Source organism: Protopterus annectens, chromosome 12.part0 (assembly GCF_019279795.1).
Source record: "Protopterus annectens isolate FY-2018-M chromosome 12.part0, PAN1.0, whole genome shotgun sequence".
In the NCBI taxonomy this organism is placed as follows: domain Eukaryota; kingdom Metazoa; phylum Chordata; order Ceratodontiformes; family Protopteridae; genus Protopterus; species Protopterus annectens.
The window spans coordinates 648,389,686-648,411,201 of record NC_056746.1 but is presented as its reverse complement, the minus strand read 5'-3'; the positions used below and the strand labels follow the sequence as shown (position 1 = coordinate 648,411,201).

Here is a 21,516-nt window from a genome sequence, read left to right as displayed (position 1 = left end):
AATTGCTGTAGTCATGGATCTAGATGAATGAGTTTTTAGAGGTCTGGATAACGACAATCATCTCAGAGAACAGACAAAGGTAATGTTATCCATATGGCTAAGGTTAACTTTGGATACTGGTTTTCTGCAAAGGAAATAAGCAGTTACCAGGTTTTCTAAAGTCTTTTGTTCTATAAAGTAAAAACAAAGTTGTCTATGTACATCTAGAAGATGCAGCATGTATTTTCCCTTATTGTAAAATTTTGGAAAGAAGACTGGTAAGTTAATTGCTTGATTTATATTGGACAGAGGCAACTTTTGGCAAAAAAGGGTTTGTATGTAAAGTCACTCTGTCTTTGTGAAAAATCAAACAAGGCGGTATTGAAGAGAGAGCTTGGAGTTCAGAAACTCATCTCGCAGACATGACAAGAAAAAATATTTTCCAAGAGAGGAATTTTAGATCCGACTTAGCCAAAGGCTCAAAAGGCGGATGAACATTAAGATCCCAAAGTGAGTAGGATCCTTAATGGGAGGTCTAAGCAGCATGGTACCCTTAAAGAATGCTTTACATAGTTTAGACGAGGCTAGTGGGAAAGTATTATGCTCTATGTTGTAATTGGAGATGGCTGCAAGCTGAAATTTTATGGTGGAGCAAAGTACAGTTGTGTACCTACCATAAATGTAGATGTTCGAATGTATTCACTGTTGCAGTCATTACACTTGGGTTATCCTGCTGCCAGGCGACCTGTAGTCAGCCCGAGTTCCAAAGTCTTGGTCCGGCGTCGGTTGCTGTCGCCTCATCCCTGACGTCAGTGCACCAGGGATATAAAAGTTGCAACCAACACCATTTTCTTCAGTTTTTCTTGCTCCAGATGTCAGGTGCCCCCAGATATGAAGGCTGTAAAGATAAAAATATGCCAAACAACCATGCATATATTACTAAAAACATTTCCTTCTACTAAAAGCAAATACACCACATAGGTTGTACAGAGTAGAGAAGTACAGAAAAGTCCCAGCAAAGAGGGGGATGGTGGGTGGGTAACCAGGACTGCAACAGTGAATACACTCGAACATCTACATTTATGGTAGGTACACAACTGTACTATGTTCGTGTTTCACTGTTGCAGTCATTACACTTGGGTAGAATCCCAAAGCTGAGGAAGGGTGGCTGGGTCTAGATTAGATTTGGCGAGGCTAACAAGCCCTGCAGAACTGCAGTGGCAAAGCCTGCTCTGGATTTGGAGTAGAGAGGTAGGTGACAGTGCTTGGTAAAAGTGTGCACTGAGCTCCAGGTTGCAGCTTCTAATATGTCTTTGGTTGGAACCCCTCTGAGGAAAGCTGCTGAAGTGGCTGCTGCTCTGGTAGAATGAGGCCTAATGCCCTTAGGCACAGATTTGCCATGTTGTGCATAACAGAAGTGGATGCAGTGTCCTATCCATTTGGAGATTGTCTGCTTTGTAATAGGTTTTCCTTGTGATCCTGCAGCATATGCTACAAACAGTTGCTCAGTTTTTCTGAAAGCTTTTGTTTTGTCCAAGTAAAATCGTACCTGCCTGTGTATATCAGAAAGTGCAGAAGTCTTTCCCCTTTATTCTGGGGATTTGGGTAGAAAGTAGGCAAATGAATTGTTTGGTTTAAGGCCACATTGGAGACCACTTTTGGCATGAATATTGGGTTCATCCTTAGAGAAACCCTGTCCTGGTGAAAAATGAGGAAAGGTTCCACAGCCATCAATGTCTGTAACTCTTCTTGCTGAAGTAATTGCTAGGCGCACAGCAGTTTTCCATGACAAGAATTTTAGATCAGCTGTGCTAGCTGGTTCAAATGGTGGCAGTGTTAGTTTTTCTAAAACAAAACTGAGGTCCCAAGTAGGTGCTGGTGCTCTCCTAGGGGGTCTTATATTCTTTGCCCCTCTGAGGTACTGTCGTAGTAGAGGATGTGAAAAAATAGGAGGATCCGTATTGTAGTGAGCTGAAATGGCAGAGGCATGGATTTTAATAGAAGTGTAAGTTTAATAAAAGTGTATAAAATTCAAGAGCACTAGTCTAAAGGTGCCTACTTATCTGGATCCTTACCTTAACATAAAAAGAGCAGTATTTGAACTCCTCTGTACGGAGTTTCACTCAGTTTTTGCTGTGTCCTCTATGACCCTGGGATTCTCCTAGTGGTGTATGCCCCGCTCCCCTCCCTGCCCCCTTATCCCACCCGCCCCCAGTACCCCTACTCTTATAGGAACAAAAAGTCCCTCCCACTCTCCCTCTTAGCAAATACAAAGCTCCCCTGTCACTCCTCACGACTCCTCCCACCTCTCCGCCCATACCCATTAATAAAATCTAATCTAAGTCCTATCCCTCTCCCACTACCCTTTCTCAATCCCCAACATGGCCAAATATGCTCTCAATATAACTCCCCTAATAACCTTACTTCTCACCACTACTTATTTCCTATCAGCATTTGAAAACCAAACTCTCTTAGGTATCCCTTTCCCTAAGCGTTACACCAACTCCCAATGTAATGACCAAGTCTTCTCTATACTACCTTCACTATACCAGGACAAATTTGAATCCCCCAAATTAGTCAACACTACACTCCATTACCCCAAATCTCCACATAACAAAGCTAACCTCAAAATTCTATTTAAACTACAGAGATTACTAGTCTACCTAAAAAATCATATGAACATCGGTGATATTCACCTAACCCTGGTCCCACCACCACGCCAGACTCTCACTCTAATAATTTTACCCGAAATTCTTCTGACTCTCTACTAATATTACATCTGAACCTAAGAAGCATTAATAACAAAGTTCATAACCTACACGCCATTATAGCAACTCATTCCCCTGAAATTATGTGTCTAACCAAAACATGGCTAAAGCCATCTACTAAGAATGAAGAGATCCTTCCACCTGGGTATAATATTTTTAGGGCTGATCGTACAAAAAAAAAAGGAGGAGGTATAGCTGTTATGTACAAAAACACCCTGAATATCCTTAAGAACCCAATTCAACCTCCTACAATCTCTAACCTAGAAATTATAGCCCTACAGATCTGCTTAAACGCTAAAAAACGCATCAACCTTGTCGTAACTTATATCCCACCAGGAAACAACATAGAAAACCTGGAGCAAACCTTGAGCTGGCTATCCACCAGCTACACACAAGAAACCATGGTACTTGGAGACGTCAATATAGATTGGTCTCTCTGTTCCACCCACTCAACTCCAAAACCTATCAATCTACATGGTTTTTCCCAAAACATCCTATCCCCAACTAGATTAGGCAACTCTCTTCAGAAAGAAAGCATCATTGACTAGATCCTTACTAATAAGGACTCAAATAACTATACCACAGGTACCCTTCCCAGTGACCTCAGTGACCACCTAATTACTTATATCAATAAACATAAATGCCCAACTTCCAACCCCCCCCCTCTATAGACTAATCAGAAACAAAAAGAAATTTGTCCCACAACTATTTCTTGCTGACCTGAAATCTTGCAACTGGTCCTTACTAAAAACCCTTCCAATTAATGAGAGTGTCTCACACTTCAATGACACATTTCTCAAGATACTTGATGCACATGCCCCACAGAGACAAATTAGATCCAAACCTCGTATAGCACCTTGGCTAACAAAGGAAACCAAAACCAAAATTAAACTACGTAACCAAGCCTGGGATAAGTGGAGGGCCACAAAATCCTCCCAAGATCGCACTAAATTTCAACAACTAAGAAACACCACCAAAGCAGCTGTTATCCAGGACAAAAAACAATACTTCTATCACCTCCAGCACAAACACCAGAACAACCCAAAGAAATTCTGGGCAGGCTTTAACAACCTTCTGCACCCAGGGAAAACCTCCACCCCAACCCCCGAGAATCTTGTAGAGAAAGGACAGGAAGAAGTAGCCAATACCTTCAACTCCTTCTTCACTGAGACTGTCCTAAATCTAGCCAGTCAACTAACTTCCACTTCACAATCTGCTGTTCAACAGCACGCTCTCACCCCCACCCCGTTCAAGTTAAAGCCAGTATCTTCTTCGTATATACGTACCCTACTAAAAAAACTTAGGCCAACCACCCTAGCGGCTGACCACCTCCCTGCAGAATTCTTACAAATTGCATCTGATGTAATAGACTACCCAATATCCATCCTTATCAATAGAACAATAGCGGAGACATATATCCCTACCATCTGGAAGATCTCTTATATCATTCCACTTCACAAAGGAGGTTCCTCCATGGAAATCTCAAATTATAGACCAATAGCTATCTTATCCCCAATAGCGAAAATCATGGAGAGATGCATCCACAAGCAACTTCTTCACTACCTAACTGTTAATCATCTCCTGTCCAACTCCCAACATGGCTTTCGTCCCCACCATAGTACAACTACCGCCCTCCTTTCCTTTGTTGACTCCATCAATAACAACCGCAACAACAAACTTATATCTTCTGCCCTCTTTTTGGACCTATCAAAAGCTTTTGATATGGTCAATCATCAGCTCCTCCTTAACACCCTTGAAGCCTTGCATCTGGACACACCAGCACTAAGCTGGTTTAAGACCTACCTCTCGGGTAGGCAACAAGCCGATCCTGTGGCAAAACTGTAAATCAGGACTACTCCCAATTTCCATAGGTGTACCTCAGGGCTCCATACTCGGTCCACTTCTGTTTTCCATCTACATAAACAACCTTAAATCAGTCATCCCTAAATCCACCTGCATACAATATGCCGCTGACTCCACCCTAATCTGCTCTGACGTCTCCATCTTGAATCTCCAAACTATTACTCAACATTGTTTTTCTCAAATTGAAAAATGGTTCAACGACTTGAAACTCCTACTTAATCCAACTAAAACGAAACTACTACTATTCTTTCCCAATGCTTCCTCTTTCCAGGAAAAAGAATCTCCAAACGCTAACAAAATAACCTTCCATGTTAAATCTAACAATGGGACTTATATAACCCCTGTCACCAATACCAAACTACTTGGAGTAACCATTGATCACAAGCTCAAATTTGACCTGCACATTACTCAAACTATAAAGTCCGTTAACAAAAAATTAGGATCTATGTACAGAATTAAAAACTTCTTAACTCCTTCTACCAAATTAACTATTGCCCGCACCCATCTTCTCTCTCCACTCCTCTATGCATCCCCAGTCTTCTCTTTCCTCAATAAACGTGAACTTAACATGCTCTCTCGTGCTTACAACCATATTGCTAGATTTATAACAGGTTCCCCTTATCGAACCCACCATTGTCTTAACTTGAGGACCCTTGGCTGGCTTGAACTACCTAATCTCCTCAAACTTAACCAACTCACCGAGGCCTACAAAATAGTCAACCACCCTGATAAAACTCCATCACTATCCAGCATTCTGGCCCCTTACTCTAATCTAAATAGTCTTAGATCATCCAACAGTTCTCTTATCCTTACCACTAAAGCTAAGAACTCAGGTGGGGATGCCCTCTACGCTAACTCCATTGGGAAACCGTGGAACTCATTGCCAAACTACCTAAGACTCTCAACTTCACGCACCCAATTTAAAAACAACCTAAAAGAATATCTCATATCCCAATGGATATGTCCTTGTCGCCCACCTGACTAACATCATAGCTCATACCCTACTAGCCTCACTTCCTCCTAGCACGTTCTCCTATTTAGACCTCTATAATCTCTCACTTCAAATCACAATTGAGGTTTTTTACCCTGATCTTGTCTATTTACACCCAAAGTGAAACTAATACCATGCTTAAACCACAGCATGTACTTTAATCAATATTTGTATCACTATTTGTGTGTCTATTCTCTAACATGTATAAATTTTTGTTTGTTTGATTGGAGCTTTTCTCCTCGGGCCTCTACTGAAAATGGATATGTATCCAGCTAGACTAGCCCGGTTAACAAATGTAAAATAAATAAATAAAAATAAATAGAAGAAAAAGATAGGCCTTTGTCCAGCATCTCAGTCAGGTATTGCAAAAATCTGAGGTATATTAGGGACCAGAGGGTTGAGCCCTTGTGCCTGGTTCCAAGCACAGAATCTCCTCCATTTTCCCACATAAGATTTTCTAGTGCTGGGTCTCCTGGCTTCCAAAATTACATCCATAACAGCTTTAGAGAGAGGTGCAGTCTGAGTGGCTGCATTATCTGCCATGCTGCCAGATTTAAGGTTCTGAGTTGACTGTGCAGAATCGGATTGTTTTGCTGTGTCATAAGATGAGGGATTTGAGGTAGAGGCCAAGGTGGGCCTTGGGACAAAATTTTTAGGATTGGATACCAGTGCTGGCGTGGCCAGTCTGGGGCAATCAGGATCATTCTTGGTCTCTCTTGTCTGACTTTTAGAAGCACCTTGATGAGAAGAGGCATCGGAGGAAAGGCATAGACTGTCAGATTTTTCCAGTTGAAAGATAGAGCATCCACTTTCCATTCTAGAGAGTGATAAGTCCTTGTGCAAAATCTCTGTAATTGGTAATTGTGAGGGGAGGCAAAAAGATCTACGTATGGGCGTCCCCATTCCCTTGTTATCATGTTGAACACTTGTGGATTTAGCTTCCATTCGTGAGGATCCATGAGATTTCTGCTTAGTTCGTCTGCCAGTGTGTTTTTTGTTCCTGGCATGAATTGTGCTTGCAGATGTACCTGGTAGGTCAGTGCTGTGTTCCACAAGGTCATGGCTTGGCTGCATAGGGGGTAGGAATGTGTGCCCCCTTGCTTGTTTATGTACCACATAACTGTGGTATTGTCCGTCTTTATTAGTAATTGTCCTGGATGTATTAGGCCCTTGAAGGCTGTCAGGGAATTCTGTACAGCTAGCATCTCTTTTTGGTTGCATTTGTTCCTTGGGTCACGTGCCCCGAGTACATTTTCCTGCCATATGTGCTCCCCAGGCATAATCCGATGCATCTGTTGTTATTGTCTGCCTGGCTGTAGGTAAGGTGAAAGGCTGTCCCTTGTTGTGGTGACAGGCCTGGGACCACCATCGAAACTCCTGATGTAGGCAGGGAATCAAGGTTATGATTGTCTCTAGGCTGTGGCAATGCTGAGTCCAAACACTTTTTAGATACCACTGCAGTTTCCTCATATGCAGTTTGGCATATGGAATTAGTAGAATGCAAGATGTCATGAAACCCAGGGCCTGCGGAATTTTTCTTGCAGGGAGCTCGGTCTTTGTTGCCATCATTTGAAAGTAATGAGTCAGTTGCCTTTGTTTGTCTGGCGTGAGATAAGCCATCTGAGTAGTTGTATTTAAGCTTGCACCCAGGAATATTATCTCTTGAGAGGGCACTAGTTTTGATTTCTTTTGGTTTACTGTGTACCCTAGGCAAACTAGTAGTCTTTTTACATACGCCAGGTGCTTTAGAAGAATGTCTTTGCTGTCTGCTTGAATAAGGCAGTCGTCCAAGTAGGGATATATTTGAATTCCTTTTTGTCTGCAAAATGCAATTACTGGTGCCAGGCACTTTGTGAAGACCCTGGGCGCAGTAGATAAACCAAAGGGCAGTGCAGAGAATTGATAATGCATTGAGCCTGCTATAAATCTGAGGTATCTTCTGCACGATTATCTGATTGGGACGTGCAGGTATGCCTCCTTGAGATCCAAAGTAACTAGCCAAGCCTCTTTGCCCAGCATGGGCAAGAGTTGTTGTAGTGTTAACATTTTGAATTTTGGAACATCCAGGAAGTATTTAGGATTGACAGGTCCAGTATTGGTCTCCATGCTTTGTCCTTTCTGGGTACGAGGAAACGTTGTGAGTAAAATCCTTGGCCCTGTTCTTCTTGTGGAACTTTTTGAATAGCTCCCATATCCATAAGAGCAGCAATCTGCTTTTGTGCCTCTGCCCATTGGTTTTGTGGCAGGTTTGGCATACCTTTTGTTTTTGGAAGCGTGTGGAAGTGGAACCTGTACCCTTTAGAAACTATATTCAACACTGACTGGTCTTGGGTGATCATGTGCCAATTTTTTGAGAAAAGTGCTAGCTTTCCCCCTAGGGGTGCTGTCAACTGGTAAGAGCTTGGCATTTGCAGAGGGAAGTCATTGTGACTGTTTCCTATACGGTTGTGCTTTGTCTTCTCCTCCTTTGGGGGCTGAGGCACCCCATTGTTTAGGTCTGTAGGAGCCTTGGGGCTGAGATCTGCCTCTTGGGAGTCTGTATCTGCCTCTTTGTGGCCTGTCTGACACTGGAAAGGACCAATTTTTTGAAGACCAGTTTCTGCTAAATCTAGGTGAATGAACCTGTAAGAGATATTTTACAGTTTGCATTGATTTTGCTTTATCCTCCATTTACTTTAACACTTCTTCTGCCTTAACACCAAACAAAGTATCATGCTGTAGTGGAGCATCCAATAATTTCATTTTAACATGGTCAGGTAAAGTTTGTTCTTTCAACCAAGCATGTCTCCGAATAACTGAGCCTGTAACTGCATCTCTAAAAGAAGCCTCTAATGGATCAAAACCACATTGCAGAGTATGCTTTCCCACTTGTTCAACTGCATGCAATAAATCCTGCAATTCTTTACTGTCAGGACTTTCTATATTTGTAACCATTTTCTGCTTTAACAATGACATGGGGTACTGCTGATATTGAAGCATGTGAAACTGACAGTTTAAAGCTCTTACAGCTAAAGTAGCAGAAGTGTAAACTTTTTTCCCCCATCTGTCCAGAGCTCTGGAATCCCTGTCTGAGGGGACAGGATTTTTGGCAGTGGAAGCTTTAACCCCTTTTGGGCCTTGATAAATAGTTTCTGGGTCTGCAGCAGGGTTTTTGTAAAGAAATTTATGAGAGTCTGGGACCCTGTAGTACCTGTCTGGCTTTACTGGTGCAGGGGGTAAAGAATCTGAAGACAGACTGGATTCAGAAAAATCATCAACAATATCAAGCACAGGGGGGATAGCTAAGGGCCTATGCTGAGGCAAAAGGAAATCTCTGAGCCTTTTCTTGTATTCTGAGTAATCCAGGCTCTCCCACTGGAAATGCTCCCTCATGGTGTGCAGGGTTTCCCCAAAAGAGTAATCCCCAGGCGGAGAGGCTGAAGGAATGGACTCTTCAGCATCAGAGTCTTTATAGGGAGGGAGAGAATAGCCCTGGTCAGAGGAAGAATCAGAAGAAATGGAAACCTGATCAGAGGAATCATAATCAGTGTCTTGCCTAGGCCTTTTGTCAGGAGGGGGATGGGAGCCCCTGATTAAAGTAATAAGGTCTTCGGCCATTTTAAGCATCTGTTTCTTTGGCATGGATGATGTTCTGGAGAATGCTGCCCTTGTTTCCTTGTCTTAATGGTGTTTTTGATTTTGCCTTTGCTGCTGTAGTACCTTTAATTGTAAGCTGTGAAGGTCTGAAAACACCCTCAGAAGCCGGTGCCTGCTCAGCGGCTCCGGACCCATCTGAGGGTATATTTTCCGTAGGCCCAATACCTTGAGTTTCCACAGGCCTCGGTGTTTCCACGTGGCTGTCGGTTGCAGCCTGTGGCTCTGAGGTAGTGGGTGTCAGGGGCTGCGAAAGCGCCTCACTGAGAACCGGCAACTGGCCTAGAAGAGGCTTAGTCATCGGTTTTGGACCTCGGATGCCTGTCTTTTTCTTTGTCTTTGCGTTTTTTATACATTCCGGTCGTTGGTTGCTCCGACGGCATTATGTAATTAAATCTCCATCCGACGGCATTATGTAATTAAATCTCCATCCAAAGTAATGTAAAGCAAAATCAAACCGATGTTTAATACTGCGTTTATTGAATCTAGCACAAAACTGACTAGTGACGTCGTGGACAGGGCCTAGGTAAGGAATGCAGTAAGACCGAAAGTCCTTATGAGGTATTTGCTTCCCACAAGAAATACAATTATTAACTTTTACTGACATCGGTCTGGAGCAAGAAAAATTTTCCCCAACGGGGTACTTAGCTTTATTGAATACTTCGGTTCTGAAATTCAATTTTGAAAATCTCAGGAGTCGGTCGGCCGACTGGCACTTGCGAACTGCTTATGCTTCGGGCACCGCGCGGCAAGAAAGACTGAAGAAAATGGCATCGGTTGCAACTTTTATACCCCTGGCGCACTGATGTCAGGGATGAGGTGACAGCAACCGACGCCGGACCAAGACTTTGGAACTTGGGCCGACTACAGGTCGCCTGCCAGCAGGATAACCCAAGTGTAATGACTGCAACAGTGAAACACGATGAACATCTGGCACCACCCTGAAAGACTGAAGCAAGAAATTTTAAAAACGGAATTGGAGAGGTAAAAGGATCCACCTTTCTCTGTTCTGCTCAATAAAAATTCCATTTATTTTTCTTTTTCTTGTAGAATGTTTCTCAGATTAAAATAAGACTTGACAAACCGGAGAGGAAAGCCTGGACTGTTTAGCCATCATTGGAATTGGAGAAGCCATGCAGTCAATTTGAGGCCTTGAATGTCCAGATGAATCACTCCTGATGGATGTGATAGTAGATCTGGACTTGGGTCCAGTGTCCAAGGTGGACAAAGGAGATGAGACTACAGGAATGGGAACCATACCTGCTGAGGCCAGAAAGGGGCTATGAGGATTATCTTGCTCTTCAACAATTGTGCTTTCTGGGGAAAGTTTGGTATTAAGGGGAGGGGAGGATAACTGTACAAGAGAATGGAGGCCCAAGCATGAACTACAGTATCTCTCGGTGACTCCCCCAATGTGAAATTAGGAGAAAGAACCTACTGCGCTTATTGTTGAAGGATGAGGCAAAAAGGTCACAGCAAGGTTCACCCCACTGAAGAAAAGCCATTTCCATCACTGCATGATTAAGAGACCACTCGTGTCGCATCAAGATGAACCTGCTGAGCTTGTCAGCTAAAATGTTGGATTTCCTGGTATCTGCGTTGTTACAAGAAAGTGGTTGGAAGACATTATCAACTGCCAGACTCTCACTGCTTCGCAGCAAAGGGGGCAAGATCTGTTTGATGTAAACCTCTAACATATTGTCTGTCTGAATAGCAATTGTTCCTACCTGCAATGCTAATAGGACCATTCTCATCTCTAAAACACTGATATGCAAACTGGTATCTTCTGGGGACCATGTGCCTTGAACAGTCCGTCCCAAGAAATGCCCCCCTCCCCAACTGGGAGGCGTCCATGGTCGACGTGGCCTTTGGGGCAGGAAGGATAAAGGGACGTCCCTAAGGAACCTCGCTGGACTGCATCCACCAAAGTAGGGAGTCTTTGCAGGCTCACAAATTTTTATAGGATGTTTCAAAGGGTGCCAAACATAAGACCATTGTACTGCCAGGGTTCACTGGAAAACTCTCATGTGAAGATGAGCTGTAGGTAGCAGAGTGATCACTGCAGCCATCAAACCCAAAGCTTATAGAACCAATCTTGCTGGAGGAGAGGAATGCTCTAGTATCTGTCTGACATGCAATCTTAGTGTATGAACTTTGCTTTGGGGTAAACATGCAAAGTGAGTGACAGTGTTCAAGCAAGCTGCTATAAACTCAAAGACTAGAACTGGTTGAAGTTGAGAAGATTGATTGTGATTCCTGGGAATGGTCACAACTGGAGTAAGTAAATCCCTGGTCTTCTATAGTAGTTGCTTCATTGGTGCAGAAAGGAGCCAGTCATCTAAACAAGGAAACAATCAGTGCAGTCTGAGATGAGCTGCCACCACTGTCATGCATTTGGTGAACACTCTGGGGACTGTGGTGAGACTAAAGGGCAAGGCTCTGAACTGGTAATGGTTGGCTCCCAGCCAAAAGGACAGATATCTTCAAGAGCACTCATTTATATTGATGCAATAGTACACATCTTGAAGATCTATACAGCACATCCAGTTGTCCTTCTGTAGAAGCAGCATAATGAACTGAACCATTAACTTACAGAACTTAAGAGTTCTTCACAAACTGATTCAGATAACTGAGATCCAGAATAGGTCTCAGGTCCCCTGTTTTCTTTAGTCTGGTGACACCTCTTGGATGACTTTTTCTAGCAGCTTTTCAATTTCTAGAGCTGCCAAATCACTCAGACTGGATGGAACATTGGGGAGACATATCTTTTGTGAAGGACTTTATAAAAAAGGAATGCAATATCCTCTGGATATTCGCCTTTGAACCTAAGAGTCTTTTTGTGATGGCTGTCCAGGCGTTCAGGTGTAAGGTTAAACCCCCCCCCCAACTCCAGAAAAGAACAGTCAGGTAACCTCTCAGGAGTGCTGAAAAGGCCTGTCCGAGAAGGTCTCACGACACTTGGCTCCGCTGTGAGGACGGAGTCTTCCATCATTATTTCCTCCCTGCCTCTGGGAGAAAAATCCCCAATGTATCTTGAAAACATCATTGAGATTTCCGGAGCCACATTTTCTTACCACCACAATGATTCCTGGAAAAAGGTCTCTGCGGGGTAGACACACCATTTCCAACAGCAGCAAGGTCTTTCCCGTCTTGCAAACTTTGGGAAATTGCATCTTTAACTGTGCGCTCAAATTGGGAAGATCCATCAAAGGGAGCAGTGATGAATGATGATTTAAAGGGCTCCGCAAAATTCAAACAATCTCATCCAGGTTTGTCTCCTAATGGCTATGCCTGAACCAGCAGCTCATGAGGAACCTTCAGCCGCATTAGAAATCAACCTCATGAACACATTCAATATAGACTGTAGGGTGGCCAGTTGGGAGGAATATGTTTTCTCTTCCTCTGCCGACATGGAACCCAGGGTAGACTTAGAGAGTTCCTGACTCGACGCTCTCAGATCTGATGGCTCTGAAACTATAGGTCAGATCGCAGAAAGTCACAATCAGGTGTGAAGGTGGTTGAAGGCTCATGGATCTTGCAAGAAGCACATGGTAAAACAGCCATATGGATATGTGCTCTACGGAACTTTATCATCCTGTACGCATCTGCCTCAAAAAGACTTCAGGAGGACCTGGTCGAGGAAGAAATGGAGGGGGATGAGACGACTTCTGAGGAGTCTCCATTAAAAAAGTAGATCCAAGCATAGGAGACACTGGTTCCAGAGAAAATCGGGGACTCTGGATCCAAGGAGATGTAGACAGTATGGCTGCCCGATCCAAGGGTGTCAGATCAGGCACTAACTTTAGCAGGTGGCTCCAAAACTGGAGCAAATCCTGGAGACTGTTCAGGGGAGCATTTCTTATGCTCTCCAGGCTCTGAAACTTTCTGCTTTTTGGAAGGGGTTTGAGCCCCTGAAGAAGAAGCTGTTGAAGACGCAGCTGCCAAAAGACCCCTCAACTCACTATGTCTATCACTGATGGACTAGGAATTAATTCCAGCACAGATTTCACAAGGCACTTCTACATGTGAAGGGCCTAAACAATAAACGCACCCCCTATGGGCATCAGAACTGGACATCTTATGCCCAAAAAGGAAGTACACTTTTTATACCTGGTAGGCTTATCAGCCATACCTACGCTAAACAAAAGCAAACAAGATACTAATACCTATATACATTTTTTTTTGAAGAATTGTTAGAGCGGCAAACGAGATCTGAGGTAATTTAGCACAGAGGTGCATTATGGGTAAAAGGAGGAGCTCAAGAGTCAGAGCCAAGAATCTAAAGAAAACAGCCAAGTAGGATCCATGGTCAGATCCGAGACCCATTAGTTGAAGGGCAAATGAAAATAACATTAGATCAAGTGGTTCTGAGGTAAGTAAACTACTGACAGTTCCCTACAAGCACAGTATCCTGCCCAACACATTAAAATTGGTATTTATGTGCTTACCATAATGCCGGAACCTTTCATTCCTGTCTTTCAGTTACTGAGCCACTTGTCAGATCCAAGCTGGCAAAGCTAGTGGAATGTAGGATGCCTATAGAGGGATACAGTGCTGTAAAGCTATATCCCAAACTAACATGGCTAATCTGCAAAGTAAGGGACTTGGTTCCATTACTTATAACGTGACTCGGGTATTGTCTGTAAGAACTTGAAGGCAATGTTTTACAACAGTAACCCCCAACCGTTTTGCGCAGGAATGGGCATGGCCATAGTGATCGACATGCCTAATGACTGTGATGAAGCATGGAATGATGCATGATTGACATGTCATGCAGATTTGCCTGTGACATCATGAATATTCATTCCTTCTTTCTCAAACTAGTGCGATCTCGGTGTTGTTATATTTGCATTTATATTCAAAGGGGTGCAGGGGGGCTGGCCCCCCTGCAAAAAAGTACAAGGAAAAAAAGTAAGATTTGTGATCTAATGTACTTTACCTTCTTCCTCAAAGTAGTGCTCTCTCTTAATTGGTGAATTTAACTATCTAAGCAATGTCATGTTTACTCATATATAGTGAGAAAAATGGCCATGGACAGACTGTTGGGTGGGGTTTGGGTGGGCCTTGCTACTGCGCATGGGGGGGTACTGTTGTAAAACAATGCCAAGTTGAAGAGGTCTGGGGGACAAAAGATGATTCAGAGAGTGGAGTGCCTTGATCAGAGCAAGCATTTCATTTATATTTATGTGCTTGCATCTACCTTGGTGTCACAGATGTCTTGTACTATTATTCCTCCTAAATCTACTCCCCAGGCAAGGAGTCCGTAGTGACAGACTGCATTGGAGCAGGAAGGGAGAAAGGGAAATTTGCTGTCTCCACTAAGTGATTTCTATTCTGACAAGCCTCAGCAATGGAATTTGAAAAGACAAGGGATGATTGTGTTGGAACCAGAGAGACTTCTAATACCATTGTATCTTTATCATGTCCACATGAGAATCATAGATGCCATGAGAGCCAAATTCTTGAGGTATTCCTCACACTGACTGAAGTCTGAGCGGAAAAACTTTAGAAACAGATCTAAATACAGATCTAAATTTTCCCAAGGAAGAAAAATTGCTTGAACTGAGGTGTCTAGCAGACACCCCAGGAACACAATCCTGTTTGAAGATGCCAAAAAATACTTTGGAATGTTGCCTTGGAACTCCAGCTTGTGTAAGAGAGCTGTCACCCAAGTGAAAGACTTTGACACTTCGAGAGACACTCTGCAAAAGGTAAGCAAGTCATCTAAACATGGATAAATACTGCACTGCAGGCTACAGAGTATCCACATAACTGGAGCTCATCAATTAGTGAACACTAGATGCAGTGAGAAGTCCAAAGGGTAAGGCAGAAAACTGACAAATGTGATCCCGACAAACAAAATCTTAAAAGCCTAAAGTCTGGGTGAATAGGGATGTGATAAGAATATTTTAAATGTAGTTTTACCAAGACACAAAGAGAGGAAGAAGAGGTAAACTGTGAAGTGACAGCATTTTGAACTGGAGCACCATTGCAAAAAGGTTTAGAAAAGAAAGGTCCAGAACTGGTTTCTAAGCATTTTCTTTCTTTGGCACTAAAAACATCCTTGAATACAGACCTTTTCAAATGTAGGAAGGAATAACTGGTTCTATCACTCTCTGAGACAGCATGTGTTGAAAGACAGGGAGAAATGGAGGAGTCAGGCCGGGTATTTGAGGAACTGCTCCCTGGAAAGGAGAGATTTCCTCACACTGCTATCTGTCACCTTGATGAATGATCTTTAGAACCCATTTGTCTGAAACTACTTGTTACCAAACAGAAAAGTAGAGATTCAGACTTTCTGGAAGGCAAAAGGGACTGTCCTGAGGGGGGTCATGGATTCTTTTTAAAGCCACCTCATTATTTCTTCTTAAACATCTCTTTACCTGCATTTTGCGGAGAATGTTTTATTTTAATTTTTGAAGGGTTAGAGAATCCCTTAGAATATCTGGAAAAGGAAGGCTGAAAAATCTTAAGAGATTCCCTATATCAACTTACCCCTCTAATCACACTTTTTATAACCTCTGCACAGCAGAGGAACCAACAAACTAAATCTCAATCCAAAGGAAAATTTAAAATCTCATTTTTCACATCACATGGGAGATTCTGAGAATACAGCCAGGCAAACTTCCTTAAATCTGTACCAGTGGCCACAGCCTTAAACGAAGTACTACTGAGAGTTGCACACACACACGCACACACACTATAAATGAGTTGCGACCTGTGAAATGGAAGAAACTAAATTGAATGCAGATTTCCCATCACAAAAAAGAAACTGCAGACAAAACATTCCAGACTAAAAGTACATACAAGCCTGACAAATCAAAATTCTGAAAAAAAAATCAAAAGTTGCAGAACTATGTACTTTCCACCCATGTTCATCAATAATTTTCCCATCCTTGTCAGAAAGAGAAGGACGGGATTGGATAGAAAAAAAAAGTACAATAACATTCCATCTGTGCTATCTATTTTCATTCTTCAAGTGTTGGGTCTAGATCAGACTCGCCCATTACTAAAGCTCATGGTAAATAAAAAACTATCGAGCTTCTCCCTTACTCATAATGCACCAACCCCTAACACACCTCAGATCTTGTTTGCTGATGAACCTAAAGTAAGATTTGCTAATATAAATCCTACAGAAGGAACTATACCTGGAGCTCAACATTAAGGACAGTGGTGTCCTTATAATATCTTGTTCTTCCAGAAGTCTGCTGTGATATTGGTTGGGGGGGGGGGGGGGTTGTTTGACAGGAAGTTGAGGAAGAGTGAAAATGGACAACACAAACGGAATGTTATGGTAAGTACACAACTTTATCTGATGTTGTCAATTTTCATTCTATGCTCAACTGTTGGGATAGGGTCCCCAGCTACCTAAAATCCTGGTTGGACTCTAAGGAAGGATATTTTTGAGCACAGTTGAGCCAAAGTTTGCTCTTCCCCTTGAGACCAAATCAATTTGTAATGGGGGATAAAGGTATGAGGGTTTGCCCAAGTTGGAGCTGCATATATATCCTCTATGGAAGTTCCAGACAGAAACACTGAAGAAGTTGCCATGGACCTAGTTGAGTGAACTCTTAAGAGGTTTTATCAAGGTTAGACAACTTCTTATAGATAAATAAAATTTAATCCACCAGCCATCTGGTTAAAGTTACCTTTGCAACTCATTTGCCCAATTTCACATCTGCAAAATACATAAATAACTTATCTGTCTTCCTACTTTCTTTTGTCCTATAGAAGTAAAAATGTAACTGTGAACATCCAATACATGCAAAGTACAGTTTTGTACCTACCATAAATGTAGATGTCCGAGAGGAATGCATCTGCAGTCCTTACAAATGGGTTGTCCTGTCGTCAGGCAGCCCTTCGGTCGGCCGGATTCCAAAGTCTGGGTCTGGCTTCGGCTGGTGTCGCACTTCACCCGACGTCATTGCGGCAGTTTTTCGGGTATAAAGGCATCAGCCGACGCCATTTTCCTCAGTGTTTCTTGCCCCAGATGCCAGGTGCCCTCTTGGTAGGCTAAATTTGGATAAATGCCAAAGTTTCCAAATAGTAGAGAGCAAACACACAAAATAAACATGTATGTACATATATACAAACAAATACACCATAATAGATCCCCCCCAAGCTAGCTGAAGATTGGTAAATACCTAGGAGTACCTCAGAGGGGAAGGAGGGTGGGTAATCCTGACTGCAGATGCATTCCTCTCGGACATCTACATTTATGGTAGGTACAAAACTGTACTATGTCCTTCAAGGATGCATCTGCAGTCCTTACAAATGGGTAGAATACCATAGCTAAACTAGGGGAGGAGGTAATGAGAATAGATTATGGTGTAGTCAGGATCCCTTGCAAAACAGCAGTGGCAAAGCCAGCACGGGATCTAGAGTATAGAGGTAAGTTATAATGCTTGGCAAATGTATGCACGGAGGTCCAAGTAGCAGCCTCTATAATGTCCTTGGTAGCCACTCGTCGTAAGAAAGCTGTGGTAGTGGCTGTGGCCCTTGTGGAGTGAGGCCTGATGTTCTCTGGAGTTTTCTTTCCATGGTAGGAGTAGCAAAGTCTAATGCAATTTCCTATCCATTTGGAGATTGTCTGTTTAGAAATTGGTTTTCCTTCTTTTCCTGTTGCATAAGCTACCAGAAGCTGGTCAGTTTTCTATTGTTTTTTGTCCTGTCCAGGTAGTAGCGTAATTGCCTGTGTACATCCAAGGTATGTAAGAGCTTTTCTCCCCTGTTCTGTGGATTGGGGAAGAATGTAGGAAGGTGGATAGCCTGATTTAAAGAGACTCTGGATACCACCTTAGGCATAAATGTAGGATTTGTTCTCATGGACACTCTATCCTGATGGAAGATCAGGAAGGGTTGTACTGCCATTAATGCTTGTAGTTCGGAGACCCTTCTTGCTGAAGTTATTGCCAGCAGGAAGGCAGTTTTCCAGGATAAGTATTGCAAGTCTGCTGTAGCTGCTGGCTCGAAAGGGGGTAGAGTCAGTTTTTCTAGCACAAAGTTCAAGTCCCATGCTGGCAATGGAGGTTTCCTGGGAGGTTTTACATTTTTAATTCCCCTCAGAAACTGCCTGAGCAGAGGATGCGAGAAGACAGGAGGATCCAAGCTGTATTGTGCTGAAATAGCTGATGCATGTATCTTTATGGAGGAATAGGACAGGCCTGTGTGGTAGAGCTCGGCCAAGTACTCCAGGATGTTGGCTATGTTCACCAGTGTCACATCTTGCCCCTTTGCAGCACTCCAGATGAGATATCTTTTCCATTTTGCTGCATAATTCTTTCGTGTTGAAGGTCTACGAGCCTCCAGGATTATGTCCTTAACCCTTTGGGATAAATCTGGGTTAATTTCTGTCATGTAATGTTCCAGGCAGTTAGCTGCAGAGTTTTTAGGTTTGGATGCAGAATGTTGTAGTTGTTCTGTGTCAGCAGTAATGGGATCAGGGGCAGTTGCCATATTTGTTCCCGGGACATGCTCCTCAGCAGTGGGTACCAATGTTGTCTTGGCCAGTCTGGGGCTATAAGAATGATCCTCGGACGTTCCTCTTTGATCTTGAGAAGCACCTTGTGCATCAAAGGAAGTGGTGGGAATGCGTATGCTGTCAGACTTTTCCTACTGAAGGATAGGGAGTCCACCTTCCAAGCAAGTGGGTGGTAAGTCCTTGTGCAGAATTTCTTCAACTGGTGATTGTATGGGGATGCAAACAGGTCTGTTTGTGGTAATCCCCATTCTCTTGTGATGGCTTTGAAGATGTCCGGATGCAGCATCCATTCGTGGGCATCTGTTGTAGTTCTGCTTAGTATGTCTGCTAGAATGTTTTCCTTCCCTGGTACATAAATTGCCTGTAACTGAAGGTTGTAGCTTAGAGCCACATCCCATAGGTCTAGTGCCAGCCGGCATAGGGGGTATGAGTGTGTGCCTCCCTGTTTGTTGATGTACCACATAACTGTGGTGTTGTCTGTCCTTATCAACAGCTGGCCTTCGTGGAGAAGTCTGAATGCCTGGATTGCCAATTTTACTGCCATCATTTCTTTTAGATTTATGTGCAGATGCAGTTGGTCTGAGTCCATAGACCTTGAATGCACTTGTCCATCATGTGTGCCCCCCAACCGAGGTCTGAGGCATCTGTCGTGATAGTTTGTCTTGGTTGACTTTTGCAGAAGGGCAGTCCTGTGTTTGATTGGCAGGCCTGAGCCCACCATAAGAACTCTTGCTTCAGGCATGGGATCATTGGAATTTTGGTTTCCAGGCTGTGCTTGTGCTGAGACCACAAATTCTTTAGGTACCACTGTAGTTTTCTCATATGAAGCCTGGCATGAGGGACCAGACTTATGCAGGATGCCATGAAGCCTAGAGCTTGTAGCACTTTTCTTGCAGTTAGATGGCTCTGCTTTGTTAATGCCAAGAAAGAGAGAGGAAGTTGCTCTTTCTTTTCTGCAGTTAGAAATGCCATTTGTTTTGATGTGTCCAGTTCTGCACCCAGAAAAGTTATTATTTGGGATGGAATCAGCCTTGACTTTTTTGTATTGACTGTGTATCCCAGGGCTTGTAGCAGGTAGATGACTCTTTGTAAGTCTTCTGTTAATTTGCTTTTGTTGTCCGCTTGTATCAGGCAGTCGTCCAGGTAGGGATATATTTGAATTCCCTGAAGTCTGCAATGAGCGATTACTGATGCCAGGCATTTCGTGAACACTCTGGGCGCAGTAGATAAGCCAAAGGGCAATGCTGAGAATTGATAATGCTCTGATCCTGCAAGAAATCTGAGGTATCTTCTGCAAATTGGTCTTATGGGGACGTGCAGGTATGCCTCCTTGAGATCTAGAGTTACCAGCCAAGACTCCTTGCCCAGCATGGGAAGAAGCTGCTGTAGGGTCAGCATTTTGAATTTTGGAACAATGAGGAATGTGTTTAGAGCGGACAGATCTAGAATAGGCCTCCATTTGTTTTCTTTTCTTGGTACCAGGAAGAGCCTGGAGTAAAATCCCTTTCCTTGCTCCATGACTGGTACCTTTTCCACAGCACGCATTCTTAATAATTGAGATATTTGTTTTAGAGCTTCTGCCCTTTGAGAAGGTGGTAGGTTTGGCATTCCTCTCTTTCCTGGTAATGTATGGAAATGGAACCTGTAACCCTTGTCTATAGTTTGCAAAATCCATTTTTCTCTTGTAATGCAGTGCCAGTTTCTTGAAAATAATGTTAGCTTTCCGCCTAAGGGCACTTCTAGTTGTTCCTTGGTAGGCGGTGTCACCGCCAAGTCACTGTGATTGAGCTGTTGTAGTGGTGGTGGCTGTATCCGTGCCTCGTTGGTTGTTACCCTGCCACTGGCGACCCCTGTAGGCACCTCTGGATTGGTTTCTGTCTCTAGAGCGCCTATTCCTGCCTCTTTGTGCTTTAGAGGAGTCTGGAAAGGACCAATTCTTGGAGGGCCAATTCCTGCTAAACCTTGGAGGTTGAACCTGTAAGAAATCTTTTACTGTTTGCACAGATTTTGCTTTCTCTTCCATCTTTTTCAGAACCTGCTGTGCGGGGGCACCAAATAAATTGACCTTGTCCATAGGTGCATCCAAAAGCTTAGATTTGACATGGTCTGGTAATGCCTGCTCTTTCAACCATGCATGCCTTCTGATAACTGTGCCAGTCATGGCTGATCTAAAGAAAGCCTCCAGTGCATCATAGCCACATTTTAAAGAATGGTTACTAACCTGCTGTACGTTATGTAACATTTCTTGAATATCCTTTTTATCTAAGGATTCATCAGAGGACAGCTTTTTAGTCAACTGGTCAAGCATAAACTCTTGATATTGAATCATATGAAATTGGCAGTTCAAAGCTCTAGCTGACAAAGTAGCAGAGGTGTAAACTTTTTTACCCCATCTCTCTAAGGACCTGGATTCCCTTTCAGAGGGGAGGGGGTTTTTAGAAGTAGTAGCTGCTACAGCTTTAGGGCCCTGGGAGATAGTCTCTGGATCTGCAAAAGGGGCCTTATATAAGTGGTGATGAGTGTCCGGGACCCTGTAGTACCTATCAGGTTTAGCAGGAGCCGGAGGTAAAGTATCAGGAGTAGTACAGGCATCATTAAATGCATCATCAACAACGGATAGAACTGGAGGAATAGCTAAAGGCCTATGCTGTGGTAAGTGTAGAAAGGTCCTAAGCCTTTTTCTAGAGTCTGAGAAATCTTGGCCCTGCCACTGAAATTGTTCCCTCATAGCATGCAAGGTTTCCCCAAAGGAAAATTCCTCAGGAGGAGAGGCTGAAGGAATGGACTCCTCAGCATCAGAG

At 43.2% G+C, this 21,516-nt stretch overlaps 1 protein-coding gene across 2 annotated transcripts in view; it reads right to left on the bottom strand.

The window, feature by feature from the left end:
• The window catches only part of CCHR12.PART0H7orf26 (chromosome chr12.part0 C7orf26 homolog), a 1,310,154-nt gene that overhangs the window by 305,634 nt on the left and 983,004 nt on the right, over positions 1–21,516 (bottom strand). The window lies entirely within an intron of this gene.